Source organism: Macrotis lagotis, chromosome 5 (assembly GCF_037893015.1).
Source record: "Macrotis lagotis isolate mMagLag1 chromosome 5, bilby.v1.9.chrom.fasta, whole genome shotgun sequence".
In the NCBI taxonomy this organism is placed as follows: Eukaryota; Metazoa; Chordata; class Mammalia; order Peramelemorphia; family Peramelidae; genus Macrotis; species Macrotis lagotis.
Window position 1 is genome coordinate 215,687,419 of NC_133662.1, and position 23,625 is coordinate 215,711,043.

The 23,625-nt window shown below is 39.3% G+C and overlaps 1 protein-coding gene across 2 annotated transcripts in view; it reads left to right on the forward strand.

The window, feature by feature from the left end:
• The first annotated feature begins 474 nt into the window (after window positions 1-474).
• The window catches only part of RAP1A (RAP1A, member of RAS oncogene family), an 80,917-nt gene continuing 57,766 nt past the window's right edge, over window positions 475-23,625 (forward strand). The window contains exon 1 of one of the 2 annotated variants that reach the window (XM_074188431.1): window positions 475-565. The gene's annotated coding sequence lies outside the window, so the exon portion shown is untranslated. Of the gene's footprint in view, window positions 566-1,228; window positions 1,353-23,625 lie in introns of those variants that run through there. The other variant, XM_074188430.1, reaches the window with a different exon arrangement.

The window sequence follows — 23,625 nt, forward strand, 5'->3', positions numbered from 1 at the left end:
AGACAACTTGTATTTCTGCCTCAGTTTCTTCATCTTCAAGTGGCCGTGCTGAGCGCGTCCAGGATGGCGGTGAGGAGCGCACTTGCTTGGCATGCGGCGTGCGCGTCCCGCTCTTCCTGAGCTCACGGGCCACTCTGCCCGGGGGTCCCGGGGCGGCACAGCTGGTGAGTGGCATTCGGCCCGGGTCTCCCGGACCTCGCCCCTGCCTCCTTGGCGCCCGGCCCGCGGCTCCCGCGCCTCCTCCCGGAGCCTCCACGCGGCTCTTTTAAAGGCTCCGGGCCCCGGGCCGGGGGCGGGGCCGAGCGCGGGCGCGCGCAGGCGGGGCGGGGCCCGGCCGGGCGGAGGAAGGGGCAGGCGCGCGCGTGCGTGCGTGCGTGCGCGGGCCCGAGGCCGCCGCCGCCGCTCCCGAGGCCGCCGCTGCCGCCGCCGCCGCCGCTCCCGAGGCCGCCCCGCCGCCGCCGCCGCGCAGAGCCGGAGCAGGACCCGCGGCCGAGGGGGAGGAGGAGGCGGAGGAGGAGGAGGAGGAGGCGGCGGAGGAGGAGGAGGAGGAGGCGCCGGACCGGGGGTGAGTAGAGGCTGGGGCGCGGGGCCGGCTGCGCCTGCTGCGGTCCGCCCGCCGCCCCGGGCTCCCCTCCCCCGCCCTCGCCCCGCGGCGGCGGCGGGCCCGGGAGGGGCGGCCCTCGGGAGGCCCCGCAGCCGCCGCCGCCGCCGCCGCCGCCGCCGCCGCGGGCAGCCACGCCCGGACGGGCCGGCCCGGAAAGGGGCGGGCACGGAGCCGCCACCCTGGTGCCGGTCCAGCCCGGCGGGGGGGCTCCCCGGCTCTGCCACCTCGCGCCCCCTCGGAGCCCCCCGGGCAGCCGGGGCGGGAGTGCTGTCAAGCCGGAGCTGCCCCTTGCCAACTCCCCAGCAGATAGTGCGGCCGGAGCAGGAGCTGCGAGGGCAGATGCACCCACTCCGGTGGAGGGCAAAGTTTGGGATGCACCGTTCTTGGAGAAGACCCCCTTCCTTGGGGGCCGGGGTCTGCACACCTGTTAGGGACGGATTGCAGATCGCTTTTTGCCCTCTTATGGGAAGAAGTTGGGGTTGGAGCGGAGCGGAAGGGGGACGTTTGCGGGGCTCGTCCCTGGATGTGAGCAAATAAATGCATTTTCTTGAGGAGGGTACAACTTTACAGGTTAGATAGCGTGTGACGGTGTCATTTTCCCTTTTCTTTATTCTGACCCCCTAAGCATGTCATTCTGGCCCTTTAGCTCTAAATGTAAGGCCTCTACTTTTCAGAGTGCTGAGGAGAGGAGCTGCTGGAAACAGGATTTGGAAACTTTCCTTGGGTTTCCTGTTCAGAAGTCGTGAGGGTGGGTGTTTGTCGTTTTTCTTTTCTCTGTAGAGAATGGCTACCTGACTTATCTTCATAGAATAACTACCAAGTTAGTCCTCAAGCTCCTCTTGGTCAGTATCAGGTTTTCCAGTTTTGAAATGAATACCTTTTGTTTTAACGCGGTTATTCTTTTGGGGGTTTGGTGTGTCTCAACATGTTGAAATGTTTGACCCTACTTTAAAGTAGGGTTGAAATGATAGTACTTTGGAGATGGAAGTGACCTGGACCATGAAACTGAGGCTCGGAGAGTTTGTTGCTTTTCCCAGGGTCACACAGGTCATAAGCATTAGGCTCCAGGCTAGAATCTATCTTTCTGACTCCTCCTACTGCCATGTTCAGATGGAAGTGGCAAGCAGTGATGTCTTTTTTGGTATACAACTTCAACTGATTGGTATAATTTGTTAGCTTTGATATCATGCGTAAGCATACATCTGACCGCACATCGCAGTGCAGGAAGCCTTAGTGGCCCCTTAATAAGGATGAAACTCTTTAACATGCTGACTTCAAACTGTCTGATTTCATATCCCATCCCTACCCTTTCCTTCCAGTCAACTTGGCCTAATTATTATCTCCTAGATAGAAATTCCCTTTCAGTCTTCTTTGCATAGACTGTTCTCCTTTTATAATCTCTACCTCTTCTTTGTGCCTTAGTCTACCTTCTTCATCATTCTCTTTCTGATTTCTCTCCCTCTCCCAAAGTATATTTTCAAAAATTTGCATGGGACTTCTGTGTGCTCACACAGTATCATTATGTGGGATTTGAACCTGGGTTTTTCTGACTTCCAACACCCTGCCTTGCCAAAAGCACTCTGACATATATTGTCATTTGCTCTTTATAATTAGCTTGTGAAATAATGCATTATACTTTGTACTAATACTGAGAGAAGTTGTGTGACTTGCCTTTGGTCACACAGCTACTAAAAAAAAGTCAAGATCAGCACTCTTTTTCTTCCCCCCTTTAAATCCAAGTTCAGAATTCTTTTGCCCTCATAAAAGGGTGAATAAAGAACTCTGAGGACTAAAAAGGGAATGGGCCATTGTGGAACTCTTCCAAAACCTCTTGAAGAGGTAGGAAATGAGTTAGTTAGGCTTTAAAGGACATAAGAATTCTATCAGCAGAAAAGGGTGAGTTGGACACATCAGGCATAAGGAGTAACTGGAGAACATCCTGGTAGATGCATAGAGTAGTTGAAGGGGAAGAATATAACAGGAGGTTTTTCCAGCTTGTGAATGGCCTTGAGTGCTAAGCAGCAATTTAAACTGAATTCTGGAGTTCATAGGGAGCCATTGCAACATTATTACATTCTGTTTTTGGACAAAGACTGATAATACTAATTGGAAATTTAAAATTCTAACAAACATCTACTTTATATGAGAAAATTATATACAAAATTCCACATTTAATTTTTCATGTGTGGTCTTTAAAGAAGGAAAGATTTTATTGTCATTTGCAATTTGTATAATTTCTGAGGTTTTGTATTGTACTTTTAGAATCTTAAGACTGACAGTCCTGTATTTTTCTTTTTAAAGATAAATTATACTATTATTGTGAAAACTCACCTTTGAATTATACATTTTTGCACTTAGAGGCACCATCATAGGACCAACCTTATGGTTGGGAATCCATACTAGCTGTTGTGACTTTGGCCAAGTCACTTAACATCTCACTGCCCTAGGCAGTTCTTAAAAATTAAAGACCCCAATTAGGCAGGAATTGGGAATTCCTGTCTGTATCTTGTGAGAGTCCCCCCCCCCCAGTCATTTTCTCTAAATAAATGATGTCAAACTCAAAATAAAAGGTGGGGAGAGGACACTAAACTATACCACCTAAGGCTCCCTGCAGGTGCCAGGTTGACTTGGTTTTTAAAATAAAATATTACCAATGTTTTATTGTATTTTTATTTTTATTTTTTTGTTTAATCTGTTTGGGCAGAATGTAGCTGTGTGTTTGCTCTACTCCAATGAAGTCTCAAATTGCTTGGGGGGGGGAATCAAACAATTATTGTTAAAATTGTCAGATATTAACTGCCTCTGAAATTTTAGTTTATAGAAGTGATACAGGTTTTATCCTTACCATTGTAAGAACTTTTGTAGTTCTAAAATCTTGAATAAAAATCATAAATTCATAGAATTCAAAAGTTTTAAGATACCTCAGTCATAGTCTAAAGTCATAATAAGCATCTGAAGCACCCTCTATAACATTGTACATATGCACTTGGCCAAATTCTCAACTAGTAAGAGAAGCATACAATCATGATCAGAAATGTATCTAAGTGTTACAGTATTTTTTTTTTTAGGTTTTTTGCAAGGCAAATGGGGTTAAGTGGCTTGCCCAGGGCCACAGGGCTAGGTAATTATTAAGTGTCTGAGGTTGGATTTGAACTCGGGTACTCTTGACTCCAGGGCCGGTGCTCTATCCACTGCACTACCTAGCCACCCCATAAAGTATATTTTAAATTGAGAATTAACATACCTACTTTAATTAACCAATAGGTTTCATATGTGTGTGTGTGTGTTTTTTTTTAAAGTAAATGTGATGGGAGCAGCTAGGTGGTGCAGTGAATAGAGCACCGGCCCTGGAGTCAGGAAGACCTGAGTTCAAATTCAGCCTCAGACATTTCATAATTACCTGTGTGACCTTGGGCAAATCACTTAATCCCATTGCCTTGCCAAAAAAAAAAAGTAAATGTGACATTTCTAAGAATTGAATTATGCCATCATCTTGCTGTTTTGACATAGGGAAGGCCAAATTTCACATCTTATTATTAAAAATGATTCATATTACAGACTATATCTATAGTTAGATATGTCTGTGTGTATTTATATTTAGGGTTGAGGTGCCCTTATTTCCCTCCTCAGCATGTGAGACTTTTGGTTAGCAAACAGGCATTAATTTTGTTTTTAATATTATCTTAATATGCCTTATGTGTTTAACCTTTCTTTCAGTGACACTACTGACCCACTTTTAGTTAGACACGAATTTAAAATTTTTGTAATACTGGTGATGGATTTACACTGAACCATCTTCAGATTCTCATCTTGGCATACATTTCTGAGCTATCAGATCAAGGGTAGGAATTCACTTTGTGTCTGGGGAATATTTTTTCTTTTTTTTTTTTACATAGTTTTAATTGACCCAAATATAGAACTTGACTTCATTTAGTATCATACACTGGTACCAGCCCAAACTTATGGCTATTATCCTGATTCTTTTCACTCAGAAACTGAGAAAATCAAAAGAAAAGTGTGTTGTTGTTAGGGTGGAGTTAAAACAGGAAATATTGAGCTTTTTATAAGCATTCAAAAATAATCCAGTTCATATAATTTTCAGAGGTATGTGGTATGCATTCAGGGAATTTAAGATGTTTTATGAAACTAAGTTTCCCCATCAGTAAATAAGTTAGTTAATGATTTGGAATGTTTTTCTGTTTATCATTTCCTTTATATATTCAGGCAGTAAAGTTACATAGTTAAAATTACTCTGATTTTCCAACATTTGTCACCATTAAAGCCATTTAGTATAAAGTTCATATCAAAGTGTTGGTAATGTGTAATGGTAAAAATAATCTGTAAATTAAATATGCTTTTATATTGTGTTATACTTGCAATATCTTATATGACACAAACAAAATCTCAGGTTTATAATTCAATTTATATAATGAGGATTGTTATAGACTACAGTTTTGTTATTATCAAAGACACTTTGAATACATGAATGTGACTGGTATGTGCCCACACAATTTAGTGGTTTTTAAGGTGGAACTAAAACAGGAAATGTTATGCTGTATGTGTTGGTTGTAAAAATGATCTTTTATGATAGAACTCAACTTTAACTTAAGTAGATAAGTATTTATAAAATAAATAGATCAGAAAAATTGGGCCTACGTTTTTAAGGTTTCAACAAAACCCAAAACACAGTTTGTAAGACTGTAGCTCATTAGTAGCAACCACTACTTTAATGTTTCAGATTGTTATTGCAGATTTGTTGAGAGTATAATCTGGAGAGTAAATCTATCATTCACCGTAATCTCAGTAATATTAAAAATTCATCTGTAAATGTGACTACTCTTTAACAGACAAGTTTCCTGTATGTACAACCTCAAACAATAGCAAAGACTTAACTATTTTTAACACATGAAATTGAAAAATACTGATTTTTCATTCTTCTGACTGAATCTTTGCCATGAATTCTATTTTTAAAGTTCCAAAATGGGCTTATTAGAGACAACCTCAAATATTATGGCTAAGGTGGTAGCAGTAGTTATGATGTTAGTATTAGAACTTAGATTGGCTTTTAGTGAATGATTCATTTTTATTGTTTTAAAATCTTTTTTTCAACTTAAAATAATCAACTCAGTTAACTCTGAATTTCATTATAATTTAACTGTTTACAAAGGGTTTATACATTCACTATCTCAATGATGAGATTTGGTCCCATTGCTCTTAAGTGTGAATAAGGTCTTATGTGAACTTTTTTCTTCCTCTATACCTTCCTTGCACCATCCACTGTGATGTATATTAAATCCTTTTACTTTTCATTCAACAAGTTTTGTGCTTATTAAGTGTGAAGTACTGCTTTAATGCAGGAGATATAAGGAAAGGCTGAAACCGGGTTCCTTCTCTCTAGAGCTCACATTCTATTGGTAAAAACAGAGTACAAACGACTATTTACACAGAGGTTTTAGGAGTAGGGCCTCCCAGCAAAGGACTCTTTTGGAAGGTTGGATTTGAGCTAGAGGAAACCAAAAGGCTGAGGTTTGGAGAGAGAGGTTTTCAGGCATTGGAGACCACAAGTATACAGGCCTGGAATAGAGAAATGGAATGTTGTGGGGGAGAAATAGCAACAAGGCAAGTGTGGCTTCATGGGAGGAGAGGAAGGGTGGGAGGACTGGAAAGGTAGGAAGGCACTGAATTTGAAAAGGAGTAAAAGCTACAGGGTTTCATATTTGATCCTAGAGGTGATAGGGAAACTTTGGAAATTTATTGAGTAGAGGGCTAATATGGTCAGACCTATCCTTCTAGAAAATCATTTTGGCAACTGGAGTGGGGAGAAGCTTGAGTCAGGGAGGAGCATCCGGGGCTGTTGCAGAAGTCTTAGAGTAAGTTGATGAAGACCTGGTTGTATAAATGGAGAGAAGGGCTGATAATATAACTAGATGTTGTGAAGGTAATTATGGCAACAGATTAAATATTTGGGGTACATGTAAATGAGGAATCAAGGGGTGATATGGTTGTGATGCTGGGTGACTGTAAAGACAATGATGACCTTGACAATAATTGGGAAGTTAGGAAAAAAAATGAGACGCTTCGGAGGAAAAATTATGAGTTGTTTTGAACATAGTAAATTTTAGATGCCCATGGGATATCCCATTTGAGATATCCAAGATGCACTTGATGGTAAGTGACTAGAGGTCAGGAAAGAGGTAAGAGCTGGATTGGTCTAAGAATCATCTGCCTAGAAGTAATAATTGAACTCATGGGGGTTCATGAGATCACCAAGTTATATGGCATATAGAATAAAAAGGGACAAGGCCCATGACAGCCTTGGGGCACACCCACACTGTTCTTTAGCAGTAATTACTGTGGACTCATTTTAGAAGATTAGAATTTTAGAAAATTTAAATCTTACAGCAAATTTTTTCTAGTTATTTGAAAAGTGATATTAAAAATTTAATTTTGCTATAATAATATTCTTAATCTGAGCATAAGCTTTTCTGTATATGCCATACTATGGAGAAAGGATTTTTTTCCTCTTGTTTGTCATTTTAATTGTTTAATATGAATAAATTTCTTTGCGGAATTGCTCATACTTAATCATTTTTCCACTCTTATTCAAATTCTTCTTCCCATTGTCACACTGTTCTCTAATAAGAGAAAAAGGTGTATGGCAGCAAAAATGCATTTTGGTAATTTTGCCAAACATTGTTTTCATAATTGTTGGGGGGGGTTTCCCCCTACATCTGAATATAATGCGCCTATAAGGTAGGAGCAGAGAGTTTTACAAAATAGAGTTGACTTCTGTTTTTTTCCTTTCTTTATATGGTTTCAGTTTAGTTTACATGAACTTTTATTGTTCTGTTTGAACATGTATGCAGTGAAATAATTTTCTTGTGTGACACTTTCTGTTAGAGCAGTATTGACTACCTTTTGCTTTCTGACTGTGCAGAGATCCACTTGGAGTTTTATTGAATGCTTTTGATTTTAGAATGCAACTTAAAAAAAAACAATTTAGGGATAAATAAGCCTATCAGACTTTGGAATACAGCATCTGACTTGTTTTTTTTTTTTTTTACTCTTGAAAGGATAGTCTCTCATCTTGTAAGCAGAGCTAACATGATGGAAAGGAAAGAGGACATTGACTTGGAGTCAGAAAACCAAGCCTTAAGCACTTAACTATTTTAGTATCATTTTGTACCAGTCATTTTCTCCTTTGAGATCTGAACATAACGGAACTTGTATTATCTATTCTCAAGGTTGTCAAGTAAATGTATACATATAAACACTCATATGTATTTTGGTTTGTTTGGGTTTTTTGAAAGGGAGTGGGGTTAAGTGACTTACCCAAGTCACACAGCTAGGTAATTAAGTGTCTGAGGTCACATTTGAACTCAGGTCCTCCTGACTCTATCCCCTGTGCCACCTAGCTGCCCCTCATATGTATTTTAAAGTGCTATGTAAACGTGAGTTATCATTAGTGCAGTCAAAATTCAGAAGTAACAGTGACCGAACTTTCAAGTTAACGAGTTATCATTAAATCTGCATTATTAATCTGCAAAAAATATTGTGTCATGAAAACTGTCTTTTTTTAAAAAACAACTTTAGTTGAAATGGATCTTTTTGGAAATTATTTTTAGTAAAAACATATTTATGACTTCATGATCTCATTTGGAGTTTTATTGGCAGATATTGGAGTCATTTGCCTTATCTTTCTTCAGCTCATTTCACAAGTGAGGAACTGAGGCAAACAAGGTGAAGTGACTTGCTCAGAGTCACATAGATGGGAGATGGGAGATCAGATTTGAACTCAGGAAGAGAAGTCTTCCTGACTAGGTCCAGTGCATTATCCACTGTGCCACCTCATTGCCCCAGGGAAAAAAAAAACAATAGAACTGTTTTCTAAAGATTATAATCTGAAGATTTATAGTTAGTGAACTTTTTTGTTATTGTAGATGATGGGAATTTATTGTGTTGACATGCAATGTAATAAAGATAATAAGTTGATAGTTTTATAGTAAAAAGATTATCATTAGTCAATATGTAAAATCATTTAAAAAATATGTGAAAAGTTCCTTTAAGACTCAACTCTGATGCCGTCTCCTATTATAAAACATTGTTGATTCCTTTATTTGTTAAAGCTTGGTGTTTCTTGTAGATACTTAATCTGAAACCATGTTGTATCCCTCTCCTACAATGTAAGTTTTTTGAAGGTAGACATTTGTTAGTTTTGTTGTCTTTCAATCCCCTGTTGCTAACATATGCTGTTGGAGTAAATTGGAACTGCTATCGACATAGCATTTGTGTATTTCTGTAAGACACTTAACAGTTTTTCATAAAACTATGTATAATACTCAAATGGTCCTATGATCTCCTTAGTTTGGATGGTTTGGATGCAGCACAGATTGCAGATTACCCATCCTGTCTGTCCTGTGCAGTTCTTATTCATGTGTTCACATAAGTTCATTACAAGAAGCATCCCTGATGTGCTGTAGGCCTTTACCGCTTTCTCTTGACATTGCAAGGATACCACTTGAACACTTGATTTGTTTGCCTTTTATTCCTTACTAGGTGACTAGTTCATCTTTTTTGATCATATATTCCTTGATGACATCATTTACTTCTATACTTTGAAATTCTGCATTTTCAAATTTTGGTTAAAAATTGCAACACACTTAGGTCTAACATGTACTTCTCTGTGTCTCTGAGAGCAATACTTATTTTCAATTTGTAGAAATTTCATGACCATATCAAAGAACAATACCAATAGAAAACTTGTATTAAAAAGTTATTATGCCTTTGTTCCTGAAATGTTTGTGGTCATTAAAGGAGCTTTACAATATCTTGAAGACAATCCAGCCCATTCTCCTCCTCTTAACTCTGGATCCAGATAATTGTCCATTGTATTAACTGTCAGTTACACACACACACACACACACACACACACACACACACACACACACGACCTGTGGTTTCAAGAGGTGGAGGAGTTCCCAGTGAGAAACTTCTTCCACCAGTATAGGTAAGCATCTTCTCTGCAAAAGTTGTACACACAATATACATACTCTAATGGGCAACCTCTCTAAGGTGTTCATACGCCTCCCTGTTATTATCTGGACAATAGATACACTTCATCAGTTTTTCCTGTATGGAAAGTTAAACCAGATCTCTTGAATGTATACAGATCTATTCCAGGAAGCAGTATTTCAAGACTTGCTGCAACTAGTGTGATATGAAAAGCAAGTAGGAACATCTAGAGGATCTCACTACCCACAGAGTAGCCTCCTTTATCTAGTAATCTGTCTCGGGTCCCCCCATCATGATGGAGAATACCTTTGGCAAGCATAAGTTTCTCTGTCTTGTGCTCCTGATATTTTTGATCAGCTGCTTTTTTTTTAGGTTTTTGCAAGGCAATGGGGTTAAGTGACTTGCCCAAGGCCACACAGCTAGGTAATTATTAAGTATCTGAGGCCGAATTTGAACTCAGGTCCTTCTGACTCCAGGGCCAGTGCTCTATCCAGTGTACTACCTAGCTGCCCCGATCAGCTGCTTTTTGAATGAGTTTGATGTATAAATGGAAGAGACAGTCTTAAAGACAATATAATTTTCTTCTAAATAATAGACTGTTTTTATAATCAACCAACAAGTCCAGTAGAAGCTTACGTTCTTAACATTTTTTAGTAGCTTGTGTGATGGTATAGATTTTCTTCTATCAAGGATGTTCTTGATGTATGTGTAAATGAGATAAAAAAGTTTTATATTGATGTGAAAGTAAGCATATATGTCTGCAGTTGATGTTTCCACAGACTTGTTTTTCTCTGTCTCTTTTATATGAATAAAATCCAAAAATTCTTCTGTTTTTGGTATCCTTTCTTTCAGATGCCTTCTGAATTGATCTCTTAGTACCCTCACAATTACATTGCTTGCTTTTCCTTTCTTTATTCTCTTTAGTGCTATTTCTACCTACCTACAGGGCTATGATGTTAAAGTTTTGTTGTGGTGGCTCCACTGATCTTTGTTATAAAAGTCTTTGCAAATCTTTCCACTTTTTTTCTGTTTGTTATCCTTTCAATTCCATTCTTAAATAAACTTGAGATAACTTTGCTTAGATTTGGATTTCTTGCAGTGTTTTCTTTAAGCAGATTTTTACTTGTTGCTCTGCTTTGATGCAGTTGTACCCACAACCTTCTCCACTCAATGGGTTATATGTTACCTGGGGGTCAAGCAGTGTTTGATTTTTGTTTTTTTTAATCCTGATTTTATCTATGTCCATATTGTAGATATTTTACAGTAGATATTTTAGTGGAAAGAGAACTTTAGAGACTTTTGAATCCAACCTTCATTTTATAGATGAGGAAATTGGTAGGAATATAGAAGTTAAGTGATTTACCAGAGTTATATAGCTAATAAATATCAGAAGCAGGATTTGAATTTAGGTTCTCCTGACACCAAGTGCAGTGTTTTCATCCCTTCATCATTCTGGCTCTCAAGCATTTATCACAGAGGATGGTTAAAGTGGGGGGGTGGCGGCAATGTGATGTAATGGGAAGAATTTTTTCAAGTGCAAAGTGAGGTGTCTGTGGTCTCTTCTAATTTTAAATCTGTCATATTGATTTCTTATAGACAGCCAATAGCATCCTTGGGACTTGACTAGATAGATATACATGACAAAGAGATACTGGTCTTTTGACTCTGGATCCAATAGTGTTTTTCAGTACTATACAATGTTGTTTTATTTAACAAATTTATTCATTGACTTAGACATCTATGGAATGCTTAGAAATCTATGATTAACTTGAGTTTAGAGATAAAACTTATACTTTGTTGACAAGATTTATAAATATGTTAAGTTCAAATGAAGGGCCAAATATAAAAGATTGGAAACCTGATAGTAATAAATGTAAAGTCTTGCATTTAGTATTAAAAGTCAGCTATATAACTTCAGTTTGGGAGAGATATAGATTGACAGATGGTCATATAAAGAAGACTTGACTCAGGATTTGTTGAATTGACCTTGAGCTCAATAAGAGTCAACAGTGTGTTCTGGGTTTTGTTTTTTGTTTGTTTTTGTTTTTTGTAAATTGTGTTCTCAAGCTGCATTAACTGAAGCACACTATTGAGAAGAAGGGAGATAATAGTGTCACTCTCAGTCTAGTCAGATCACATCTGTGAGTATTGTTTTAAGTTATGAGTCACACATTTTAGGAGTCTATTGTTAATGGACTAGAGCTGGTCCTGTAGGCAAAAAGATGAGGAGACTTGAAATAGGAACATTAAGGGAGATGTTTAACTTAGAGAAGGCATAGAAGTGAGTTAACTGTTTTCAACCATTTGAATGTCTTGTCATATGGAAAGATTAGAATTATTGTTTGGGGTCTAGGTAAAGTGAGGATCAATATGTAGAAATTATATCAGTTATTCTTGATATCTTCTCTCCTTTTTAACAAAAGTAGCAAAAATCCAGGCAAAACCAACTGACATAGTGATAACAAGTCTTATAGAGCAATGGTCTTATACTCAAATAGAACAAGGGCCATTAGCCATACATAAGGTTCCTGTAGGACATTTATTGACTTAGTTTTAAAGTCAATTGTCTATGTCTGTTGTCTTTGTCTTGCTGTTTTTTTTTATTTATTCACTTTCTCAAATGTATTTTAACTTGCTTCTGTTGCACCTGGGAGTGCATGGGCCACATGCAGGTGGCTTTGTGTTTGATCCTTCTATTAGTGGTATATATAGCATTCTGCCTCTTTTATCTTGCACTCCTCTATTGAGAGGAGTGAAGTGTTTTTTTCATCATCTGTCCTATTTGACTTCTGGAGTACAGTAGAGACTGGAGGGAGGAGGGGGAGATGATCAAAGTCTTGAAGTACTTGAAAGGTTATTTGATGGAAGTGGGATTAGGCTTGTTTTGATGGACCCTGGAAATCCAAGCTAGGAGCAGTGTATGGAAATTACAAAGAGGTGGTGAAGTTTAATGTCTGCAAAAACTTAAAAGTGAAAAGTATGCCCCCAGTTTTAATAGATCCTCCTTCATGATGATCATAATGATGATGACCACATGCACATGAATTGGATTTAAGTGAGGGGGGGGCTGTGCTGTCATCAGTTTCACTTTCTTCTCTGGAGTTATCTGAGTTCATTGACCAAATATGAATCGGGACATCTGGAAAAGACCCTGAATGTGAGGCAATCAGGGTTAAGTGACTTTTCCAAGGTCACACAGCTAGTGTCAAGTGTCTAAGGTTGGATTTGAACTCAGGTCCTCCTGGTTCCAGGACTGGTTCTCTATCCACTGCACCACTCAAATCTAGCAGGGACTGCATGACCTTGTGGATGTTTTGAAAAGGATTCTTTTGGGAATCTAAATTGGGACTGGCTGGGTGCTGAAACCATCTAGGACCATGATTGGTCATTACAATTTATCCCAAGGTAAGATACCTTTTTGTGTTGATTTCAATTACAGAATTATTGTTGTTGTGTATATTGTTCTTTTGATTGTACTTCACTCTGCATAAATTCATAAAACTCTTCCCTTGCTTCTGTGAAGCCTCAAGTTTACTTTTTTTTTAAGGTTCTTGCAAGGCAGTGGGGTTAAGTGGCTTGTCCATGGCCACACAGCTAGGTAATTATTAAGTGTCTGAGGTCGGATTTGAACTCAGGTACTCCTGACTTCAGGACTGGTGCTCTATCCACTGTGCTACCTAGCTGCCCCCTCAAGTTTACTTTTAATTATGATGCAGTAGCATTCTATTCATACTTCACAAATTTGTTTAGCCTTTCTTTAGTTCACAGGCATTTACTTTGTTTTTAGTTTTTTGCTCCCACAAAGAATTGCTATAAATATTTTCATATGTAATGACCTTTCTGGAACTACTTGCCCAGAGGATATGAACAGTTGATTGACTTCTAGCATGATGTTAATATGGAGAGATCAATATGAGGAAGACTTTTCTAACAGCTATTTCTAAATATTACATTGAGAAGGAATATGGAATTTAGATTGGAGGACCTGGGTTTACATCTGTTTCTTAACTACTATGCGACCCTTGGTTAAATTGCATCTTCCCTTGAGAATAAGTTTCTCATCTGTAAAATATGGAGTCTTGACTAGATAGATAACCCCTAACAATCCTAAATTCTAAATCTTATACCCTATCAATGGAATGAACTGCTGTCTGAACCAGGGAGTCCTTTGTCATTAGAAGTTTTAAAATGGTTTATTGCTGTTAGAGATGAAGGAAATTTATACATTTGGTATAGGGTTGACACTGGAAAGAAATCCTCTGAAGTCCCTATTTCCTTGAGAATCTGTGATTCATTTTTCCTTGGCTCTCAGACTCCTCCTACTTTAAGAATACTGTAGTCAGTGAAGTTGATACCTTTACATTTGTTTTCTTAAAGTTAATGATTTCAACTTGAATGAAATCAACAGTCTTTCATTTTATCAATTTTTTTCAGAGTATCAATCTGGCAGTTGGTATACATCTACTTTGTATCTAACATAGAATACTAGGGAATCATTCCCAGGGTGCTTTCAAGAAGTTTCTGTTCATTCATTCATCAGTCAATCAACAAGCATTCACCAAGAGCCTGCTCTTACATTCCCTTCTCTCCAAACACAGCTGCCCCCTGATTGTACCTGTAGTTCACTACCTCCAGCCTGGACTATTGCAGGAGTATTCCAATTACATTCCCTGCCTCAAGTCTCTCTGGAAGTACCCTTTCTTCCTTAGGCTTGGATTAGAAAGATCATTTTCTCTGTACAGAAATAAAAGCCTGTCTTTGAGTCAATTTCTGCAGCACGATAGCTAATCCCTTGTAGATTCCTTAAATATGCCCCCATTCAATGTGTCTGTATCTCTTAAAAAAATAAAAATCAAATAAAGCATGTCTCCTGGTTCACAAATATGGCATGTTAACTGTTCATCTTTTACTTGTTCTTAGTGGTATGTGTTTCCAGCACAAAATATTTGAAGTCAAGACCAGGTTAATTGAATGCTGTAGGTTTTTTTCTCTATCTATGAAATGATCTCAGGTGTTCAAAAATATGTTAAGATTTAATGTCAGAAATTGTGAGACCACAAGCAAATTCTTTCCATTTCTTTATTAGAATATCTTTAGAGACCCAAACAGAATTCAGTTCAGATATTTTAAGTATTCAGTAGGACTGTGAACATTTGACATAAAAAGCAGTCTTCTCATGGCATTTAGCAAATAAACTAGGTGCTGGGGATGTGAAGATCAAAAGAATATATCCCTGCTCTCAAGGAATCTACTTCCTATTTTGCATAAGTAGTTGCATAAAGCATGTAAAAATGAGCAGACTTTCAAGCCCTTTGCACCCTTTAAAACTAAAGTAAAAGAAAACTGAAACCCATTTGATTGAACACAATTTTCATTATTTAAGATGAAATGACTTTAAGTTGTCTTTTTCCTTTCACTAAGTGGTTATGTCAGTGTTAGGTTTTTTTGTTGTTGTTGTTTTGTTTTTAGGTTTTTGCAAGGCAAATGGGGTTAAGTGGCTTGCCCAAGGCCACACAGCTAGGTAATTATTAAGTGTCATGAGACCAGATTTGAACCCAGGTACTCCTGACTCCAGGGCCGGTGCTTTATCCACTGCGCCACCTAGCCACCCCCAGTGTGAGTTTTTTATAAAGTTACAGTTTTGTAAGAGTAGGATGGGATCTTAGAAGTCCAACCCAATTAGTCTCCAGTTGTAAAAGTTTCATTTGTAAAATATGGAACTTTGATTAGATAGATGGCCTCTAATGATCTTTCTAAATTCTAAATCTAATATCCTATTAATGGAATCCAGGTCACAGCCTTTAGAACACCGATCACCCAGTCTCTGAAACCTCTAGTACAGGGGAAACAGTTTTCTTTTTTTCTTCTTTTTTTTAAATTTATTTTTTATTCTCATTTTGTACAAATGTTTTTTTACATTAATTTACAAGCAAACAAATTAAAAAATTAAATAAAAAAATTAAAATAAAAAAAATAGTAATAATTGTAGGTATGGCCAGGTGGTGCAATGGACGAAGCACCAGCCCTGGAGCCACGAGCACCCAAGTCCATATCCAGCCTTGTAAACCCAACAATCACCCAGCCATGTGACATGCAAGCCACCTGATCCCCACTGCCCTGCAAAAACCAAAAAGAAGGGAAAAAAAGACCCAAAATAAAATAAAATAGTAATAATAGTAGGGGTGGCTGGGTGGCAGACAGAGCATTGGCCCTTGAGCCAGGAGCACCTCGGTCCAAATCCGGCCCCAGACACCCAAAGATAACCCTGCTATGTGGCCCCAGGCAGGCCACCCAGCCCCACTTGCCCTGCACCCTCTCCCAAATAATAATAACAAAAATGTGCTTCAGTCTTTGTTCCAACACCAACAACTCTGTCGCTGGTGGATCTCATTCTTTATGATAAGTCCATCACAAAAGTTACTTCCATATTTTTCCAACATTGCCATTGCTGATCGCAACTCCCTCCTTTCTTATTTCTCCACTACCATGTACTCTATTTTCTCTCTCCTTTCACTCTGACTCTGCTGTAGGGTAGCTGAGTGGCGCAGCAGGCAGATCCCTGGTCCTGGGGCCAAGAAGCCCTGAGCCCCCATACCGCCCCTTAGGCCCAGAATCCACCTGGCCCTATGGTCCTGGGCAGGCCATCCAATCCCAGCCCCTTGCAAGAAGTAAGAAAGAAAATGTGTTATATCTGACCACTCTCCCCCCATGGTCCATCCTCTCCTCCTTTATTCACATCCCCACCCCTTCCCCCTGCTCCCCCCCTCCTTCTTACTCCAGATGTCTATACCCCATTGAGTATATTTGCTGTTTCCTCTCCTAGCCATCTCTGATGAGAGCAAAGGTTCCCTCATTCCCCCTTGCCTCCCCCCTTCCATATCATTGCAATAGCTCATTGTAATAAAAAAAATCTTATTATGTGAAATATCTTGGACTATTCCCCCTCTCCTTTCTTTCTCCCATTCCATTTCCCTTTTTTTTCCTATTGACTCCATTTTTACACCATATTTTATCTTCGAATTCAGCTTTCTCCTGTTCTTCAACTATAAAAGCTCCCTCTACCTGCTCTATTAACTAAGAAGGTTCATATGAATATTATCAGTATCATTTTTCTATACATGCAGTTCATCTTCATTAAGTCCCTCATGTTTTCCCCTTCTCCTCCAACCTCCATGCTTCACCTGAGTCCTGTATCTGAAGATCAAACCTTCTGTTCAGCTCTGGCCATTCCAAAAGGAACATTTGAAATTCCCCTGGTTCATTGAAAGTCCTTCTTTTTCCCTGGAAGAGGACATTCAGCCTTGCTGGGTAGTTCATTCTTGGCTGCATTCTAAGCTCTTTTGCCTTCTGGTATATTGTATTCCAAGCCTTACAAGCTTCCAATGTAGTTGCTGCTAAGTCCTGTGTGATCCTGACTGCAGCTCCATGATATTTGAACTGTGTCATTCTGGCTGCTTGTAATATTTTCTCTTTGACTTGGGAGTTCTGGAACTTGGCTATAATATTCCTAGGGGTTGGTATTTTGGGATCTCTTTCTCTGGGGGATTGGTGGATTTTCTCCATTTCTATTTTGCCCTCTGCTTCTAGAATATCAGGGCAATTTTCCTGTAGCAATTCTTTGAAAATGATGTCAAGGCTCTTTTCCTGATCATGACTTTCAGGTATTCCAATAATTTTTAAATTATCTTTCCTAAGTCTGTTTTCCATATCAATTGTTTTTTTCAATGAGATATTTCATATTTTCTTCTAATTTTTCATTTTTGGGGTTTTGAAGTATTGATTCCTGATTTCTGGTAAATTCATCAATCTCCCTGAAATCTATTCTTTGTCTGAAGTATTTCTTCTCAGAGAGTTTTCTTATCTCTTTTTCCATCTGGCCCATTTTGCTTTTTAAAGCATTCTTCTCCTCAATAACTTTTTTGAATTGTTTTATCCATTTGACCTAAGGTGGTTTTTAGCATGCTATTTTCTTCAGCATTTTTTTGGATTTCCTTGACTAAGCTGCTGACTTCATTTTCATGTTTTTCCTGCATCTCTCCTTTCTTTTCCCAGTTTTTCTTCCAACTCCCTCATTTGATTTTCAAAAGTCTTTTTTGAGCTCTGTCATAGCCTGAGCCCAATTTCTGTTTTTCTTGGAGTCTTTAGATGCAGGAGCTTGTGCTTCCTCATCTTCAGACTGAGTATTTTGATCCTTCTTGGGCTCATTTGCAAAATATTTCTCAATAGTCTTCCTCTTATTTCTCTGCTTGCTCATTTTCCCAGCCTGGGCCTGGTTTTGGGGTGCTTCCTGAGCTTTTTGGACATTCCCACGAGGGTCTCAGTGTGTGAGGCTCTGTCCTCCCTCCTGGTCTGTGAATGACCATAAGCGCCACCCCCCCGCCACGGGGCCGAGGTGGGGGGGGGGGGTCCTGTTGTTCTATGGGGGGGCCTAGACTGCGATCAGGATCTGAATGTGGTCAGAGCCCCAGAGTCCTGTTCCAGGGGCAGAGGACAGAGCTCTGCAGTTTCTCTTCCCTCCCTCAGCTCAATGGACTCATGACCTGGGGGCTCTTGCTTACCGGCTGTGCCTGCTTCTGTTTCCAGGTCTGGGCTTCAGAAAGACCAAGCTGCTCCCTGTGTGCCCCGAGGGCTGGGCTCCATGTGCTCGCTCTGGCAGAGGTCCCCCACTGTTCCCCCACTTTGTGCCCGGTGCTCCCCGGGGTATAGCTCAGGAGACTCCCCCGCTGCTGTGGGCTGGGGCTCCCAGCGCCCTGGGGCTGCCTCCGGGAAGCTGAGGTTCTTTGGCTCTGGCGGGCCACCCCTCTGGCGGGCCGCCCCTCCGACCCCAGGGAGCAGAGCCTTTCTGCTCTTTTCCAGGTTACCTTGAGTAGGAGAACTGCCCCACTGGGACCCTTTGTGGGTTCTGTCTCTGGAAAGTTTAGTTAGAGTCCTTAGTTTATGAGTTTTTATCAGAGAGCTCCTAAGACTCAATCCCTCTTGTCGCCATCTTGGCTCCGCCCCCGGAAACAGTTTTCTAAAGCAACTCATTCCACTGTTAGCATTTAATAAGTTTTCTTCAAACTAAGCTGAAATCTACCTCTGAAACTTCTGCCTTTTTTTTTCCAGCTTTCTGGTGCAGTAGATATACACTGCGTCTGGAGTCAGGAAGACCTGAGTTCAAATTCAGTTTCAGTTACTGTCTCTGATCTTGGGCAAGTCTCAGGTGTAAAGTGGAGATAATCATTAGCACCCGATTCTTGGGATTGCTGTGATGATTCAGTGAAATTCTTTCCATAAAACCCTTAGCACAGTGTCAGACTGGGAATAGATGATTACTCTTGTTTCCTCCCATTTCCCTCTCCCCTCTTTTGGGCCTAAGATCCTAAGATCCAGTCTCATTAGTCTTTGTATGTCAGTGTTAATGCTGGTTGCCACCTCCCTGCCCCCCCCCCCCCATGGATAAGTTGATTCTTCTTCATGCTAAACAGGTCTGTAGTCTTTGTTTTATCCTTGTTTTCATGGTTTTACAGCCCATATACAAGACATTCCATATCTTGTATCAGTACTTTATGCACAATTTGTTCTGTGTATTCTCCTGACCACCACCCCATAGAACTCAAGTTTCCTTCAGAATCTATCAAAGCATTACTACCACCTACTCAAGATTCTAGCCTTTCTCCCCTCTGTGTTTCATTTCTCAGTGCCTTTCCCTCAGAAAATTACTTTGTATATATTTTGTATTTATAATTTGTTGTTTCTCCCTCAATGGAATGTAAACTTCTGGCAACCTGCATTTATTTTGTTTCTTATCTTTAGTGCCTTAGCACAGTGGCTGCCATGTAGGTGTTTTATAAAATATCTGGTCAGGGCAAAGTATAATGGGACTATCACCTCTTCTGAATTTGACATTATAGCTTTCTTAATACATCCTAAGATTTCATTAGTTTTTAAAATTGTCTTTCGCTTCTGTTTCCTACTAAAAATCATAGATCTTTTTGAGACAAACTTATGTTGCTTTGTATCCTTGTGCAGGTGATTTTTTTTACCCATAAGTAGATAAGCATGCTCTCTATCTCTTTATACATTATATTGATAAGAATGTTGAATAGCACAATGCCAAGAAAAAAAATAACTAGGGCATTCCACTAAAAATTTCCATTTAGGTTGACATCAAACTATTAATGACAATTCTTTGGTTCCAGTTAATCAACCAGTTCCAAATCCCTTGTATGACCTAACCAGTAAATCTTCACCTTATCTACAAAAACAGTATTGTCAGATTTCACTGAAATCTAAATGTACTTTGGTGGCATTCCTCTAATCATAGGCTCATGGGTTTGGGGCAGGAATGCTGTCCCTTAATTAATAGATAATGAAACTGAGACCCAGAGAAATTAATTAATAGGTTATAGAAATGGTAATAAGAGATAGAGGCAGAGTTTGAACCCAGGTTCTCTGTCTAGAGAATTAGCTCCTTCTATACCATTTTAAGTCATCCTGTCAAAAGAAGAAATGACATTACTGAGCCATCACCTTTTTAAAAAGTTGTAAGAATGAATACTTTTCATTTTTATATCAGATTATTCCTTCCTTCTCCCATAAAACCACCTCTCCTATCAAAATAGTTGAGCAAAACCAGAAAACACAGCAATGTGGTCTGACAGCATATGCAGCATTTTGTATCTGTAGTGATCTCCTGCCCTCTAAATGAGAGGATGGAAATATTTTGCCATCTCCAGGACTGAGCTGTTGTTACTGTTACTCAGTTCAGCTGTTTTTAAGTGTTTTCATGCCATAATTATATATATTATTTACCTTGTTCTACTTGATTCATTTTACATCAGTTTATACAAGCTCTAATGTTTCTCTTAGTTCTTCCTCATCACGCTGTAAGAAATAACAATAACATTCTATTAAATACCCACAGTAGTTTGTTTAGCCATGCCTCAGTTGATGGCTACCCATTTTTTTCCCATATTTTTGCTACTAGAAAGTGATTGTTGTATGTCCGTTTTTTTTTCTTTAGGTTTTTGCAAAGCAAAGGGGGTTAAAGTGGCTTGCCCAAGGTCACACAGCTAGGTAATTATTAAGTGTCTGAGGCTGGCTTTGAACTCAGGTCCTCCTGACTCCAGGGCTGGTGCTCTACTCACTGTGCCACCTAGCTGCCCCATGACATCTGGGAGGTGATGGAAGTGTATTAGATTTAAGTGAGGAAAGACTATGCAAAGTTGTCTACCTCTCTCTCTCTCTCCTCCAGTGCCTTCTGGGTCCCATGACAAGATATAGATCTGAGCAACTGAAGATGACCCTCGATGAGGTGGCTAGCCTTGACCTTTTTAAACTAAGTCTTTTAACAAGTCTCAGTTTGACTGAGGCAGCACCCCATTCCATGATTAAAGGCTAGGTTAGAAATAAGACTGAGAATGACCTCTTTTACCAAAAAAAAAAATCAATCTGGGAGGGGAAGACCCTCACACTTTCTGGCCAAAACATTCAATCTTGAGTCAATCGGTATCTAAACAGTGACCTAATGTGCTTTGCTTGAGATCCATTATTGGCCAAACTGGGAGAGCCAGAGTGATTGACTCAGAGTGAATGTACATAACAATTGTGTTTGATCCTCTTCAAGATTGAGTAACAAACAACAATTACAAATTGGTGCTGTTAATATTTTGGTATGAATGAGGTAGTCCAAGTTTAAAAAAATCATCAAAATATTAATACATTTAAATATCTAAAATGATAAATGCAAATAGATTCAAACTACATAAACCAAAGGTATTTGAGGTCCTCAATTTTTAAGAGAGCAAAGGAGTTCTGAAAACTCAAATTCTTCGAACCTACCACCTTAATTCGTTTAAGACTTGAGCATTTCTGACTTTATTCATATAGGACTGTGCTGTTCTTTTGTATTCTCTGTTATCTGCTTTTTCTACCATATCTCATATTCTTTCCCCAAAATATTGAATGTTCCTGTATGTCTTTGTAATTCAGTACATATTCTCTGTTTTTAAAGATTATGTTGCTAATGTTATTATTACCCATGATTTTAATACTAGCTGAAAAAAAAAACTGGGTAATCAACAATTTCTCTAAGAGGTGGTAAAATGTTAGAGTCTGGTTTGTGCTATCATCCCCCTAACATATCCTTTGAATTTGAAAAGTTGATATGATAAAGGTGGCCTAAGACTGAGGGTGGGTTGTTGTTTCATTGGTTATTAATGATTTTGATTTGATTAATTATAAATAGTAATTCCTGAGGCAGACCAGTAGCTAATTGTTGTCTGTCATTTAAGTTAACATATATGATAGAAGAATCTGGTTAGTTCAGCTGGCATCAAACACAGCAACAAAGTGACAGTTATACGATGCTGGCATGGGTAGCTTCAGTGGATTGTTACTTCTTATTACATATTTCTTAAGTTTGGGATTCTGTTAAATGAATTTCTTTTAAGAAAAGGATACTTATTATATGAGATATCTTGGCCTATTCCCCCCCTCTCCTTTTTCTTTCTCCCATTACATTTCCCTTTTTTCCCTATTGACTCCATTTTTACACCATATTTTATCTTCAAATTCCGTTTTCTCCTGTGCTTCATCTATAAAAGCTCCTTCTACCTCCTCTATTAACTGAGAAGGTTCATATGAGTATTATCAGTGTCATTTTTCTATGCAGGAATACATGCAGTTTATCATCAAGTCCCTCTTATTTTCCTCCTCTCCTTCAATCTCCATGCTTCACCTGAGTCCTGTATCTGAAGATCAAACCTTCTGTTTAGCTCTGGCCATTCCAACAGGAACATTTGAAATTCCCCTGGTTCATTGAAAGTCCATCTTTTTCCCTGGAAGAGGACATTCAGCCTTGCTGGGTAGTTGATTCTCAGTTGCATTCTAAGCTCTTTTGCCTTCCAGTATATTATATTCCAAGCCCTACAAGCTTCCAATGTAGTTGCTGCTAAGTCCTGTGTGATCCTGACTGCAGCTCCATGATATTTGAACTGTGTCATTCTGGCTGCTTGTAATATTTTCTCTTTGACTTGGGAGTTCTGGAACTTAGCTATAATATTCCTAGGGGTTGATTTTTTGGGATCTCTTTCTCGGGGGGGATCAGTGGATTCTCTCCATTTCTGTTTTGCCCTCTGCTTAGAATATCAGGGCAATTTTCCTGTAGTAATTCTTTGAAAATAATGTCAAGGCTCTTTTCCTGATCATGACTTTCAGGTATTCCAATAATTTTTAAATTATCTTTCCTAAGTCTGTTTTCCATATCAGTTGTTTTTTCAATGAGATGTCACATGGCTGGGTGATTGTTGGGTGTATGGGGCCGGATATGGGCTCAGGTGCTCCTTGTTCCAGGGCTGGGGCTCCATCCATTGTGCCACCTGGCCATACCTACAATTATTACTATTACTTTTTTTTATTTTAATCTTTTTCTCTCCCCTTTACTTTATCGCTCAAGCGAGTCTATATTTTGTGGGGGGGAGGGGGTATTCTGTTTACTCTTAAACAAGAATATTTTATTAATGTATAAAAAACATTGTACAAAAAGGGAATAAATAAATATTAAAAAAAGAAAAGGATACTTACTTCAATAGATGTTATTTCAGCATGACTAGTTTTCCCATAAATCATGTAGATCACAATCCCTTTCCTCTATTCCCTTTTTTATCATGTATGAATTTTGTCTGGCTTAAATCCTCCAAAAGAGATCCTTTCAGCATTCTTAGGACTTTCCTTGGGCTCACTTGGTTGGATATAAGTGCATCATATAGGCTTTTATTTTCTCTTACCTCTTTTTCCTTTGATATATATCTCTCTGATGATATTCTTTGTGGGACTCTCTCTTTATGGGACTTATGTAGTTCTTCACTGATAATATACCACAGCTTATTCATGTCCACTGTCACCCAGGGGACTTGCATATTAATTTGAAAATGGTAGTTTACTGTGACCTGTAGTCATAAGGCATTAGCAGAAGAACATTAATGTTTCAAAAAATGCAACTGTTTTAAGCTGATCTTGGGGTTATT